General features: G+C 41.7%; 1 pseudogene across 1 annotated transcript in view; it reads left to right on the top strand.

Annotated features, from left to right (window-relative positions):
• The first annotated feature begins 234 nt into the window (after window positions 1–234).
• LOC311125519 (myelin transcription factor 1-like) overlaps window positions 235–1,725 on the top strand; it is a 16,390-nt pseudogene continuing 14,899 nt past the window's right edge. The window contains exon 1 of the transcript in view: window positions 235–286. The product of the transcript in view is annotated as a myelin transcription factor 1-like (transcript). The remainder of the gene's footprint in view (window positions 287–1,725) is intronic.

Raw genomic sequence — 1,725 nt, 5'->3', positions numbered from 1 at the left:
TTGTGTTTCATTGTGAGTACATGGGCTTCATCTTGAGTCCGTAGGAAGTGCATTGTGTGTGCACTGTATCATATAAGGTTTTCTACATTATGTTTGTGTACATGGAAGTAGACATGAATTTGAACTGTAACCGTTTGGGGTTGTTAGTCTGTAATGGCTGGTATTCTTCTATTAATTTCCTCTTCCATTAAAAGCAATGTCCTGACTCTCCCTGTCCTCTTTCCTTAATGCCAGATGAGTGTGGAGAGTGATGACAAGCGAAGCACGCGCTCCAAGGGAATCAGAGGTGAGTTCAGCTCTAATGCCACAGGGAGGAGTTTGTCCTGTTTTCTCTTCTTTACTGGAGGCAGATTTCTCTAAAAGGTGCAAGGCCACATCTTTCCTCTCTAAAGATATGTCTTGTCCAGGACTGCTGGTCCGCTAGCCATTGTTACCTGACAGCTCTCAGCTCATGCTGAGTGGACTGATCCGAGAGAGAGAGAGAGAGAGAGAGAGAGAGAGAGAGAGAGAGAGAGAGAGAGAGAGAGAGAGAGAGAGAGACCACAGTTCACAATGCGTTCAGAATGCAGTCAGGGGTCCGTGTCCTTCATAGATACCCACCGTACTGAATGATGAAACAGACAGAAACTGACTGCAGAGAAATGCATAGGCCTGACTATGGGGAGAGAGGGATGTTGACTGAATACTCTTTAGGTATCCTCTTACACTGGGCCTCCTGACACCAGATTCATGTTCTGTAATTGGAGCTGTGACTGTGTTCTGAAGATAGTTTTTTCCTCCAATAGCAATAATGAAAACTACAATCTGCTCTATTGTTGACACTCTTTTGGATTCCTCCCCAAACAGACAACAGTTGGGGAACAATAAGCTCATAGTGTTGTTGACCGGGGACTATGATTTATTTTTTCAATGCAATTAATTCGCCTGAAAGAATTGCAGTATTTTTAACTGATATCTGCAAGTTTACTTTTAATTTAATTTCACAATTATGATAACTAAACTGCAACAATTAATCATGCTCCAATTGCTGAAGCCTGCATATACAGTAATTGCCATATTTTTCTGATCAAGCTCCAAGCAATTTGGCTTATTTAGATATTATTGGATGTGTCTGTGTGTTTGTTGTAGGAGTATGTAGATTTTTGTGTATTTCTGTGAAGAGGCCTCCTGATAATGCAGTCATGTATATTTCTGTGAAGAGGCCTCCTGATAATGCAGTCATGTATATTTCTGTGAAGAGGCCTCCTGATAATGCAGTCATGTATATTTCTGTGAAGAGGCCTCCTGATAATGCAGTCATGTGTATTTCTGTGAAGAGGCCTCCTGATAATGCAGTCATGTATATTTCTGTGAAGAGGCCTCCTGATAATGCAGTCATGTGTATTTCTGTGAAGAGGCCTCCTGATAATGCAGTCATGTATATTTCTGTGAAGAGGCCTCCTGATAATGCAGTCATGTGTATTTCTGTGAAGAGGCCTCCTGATAATGCAGTCATGTATATTTCTGTGAAGAGGCCTCCTGATAATGCAGTCATGTATATTTCTGTGAAGAGGCCTCCTGATAATGCAGTCATGTATATTTCTGTGAAGAGGCCTCCTGATAATGCAGTCATGTGTATTTCTGTGAAGAGGCCTCCTGATAATGCAGTCATGTATATCTCTGTGAAGAGGCCTCCTGATAATGCAGTCATGTATATTTCTGTGAAGAGGCCTCCTGATAATGCAG

Source organism: Coregonus lavaretus (genome assembly GCF_964263955.1).
Source record: "Coregonus lavaretus genome assembly, contig: HAP1_SCAFFOLD_8994, whole genome shotgun sequence".
In the NCBI taxonomy this organism is placed as follows: domain Eukaryota; kingdom Metazoa; phylum Chordata; class Actinopteri; order Salmoniformes; family Salmonidae; genus Coregonus; species Coregonus lavaretus.
The sequence above is the reverse complement of the archived record's forward strand: the minus strand, read 5'-3'. Positions and strand labels throughout refer to the sequence as shown.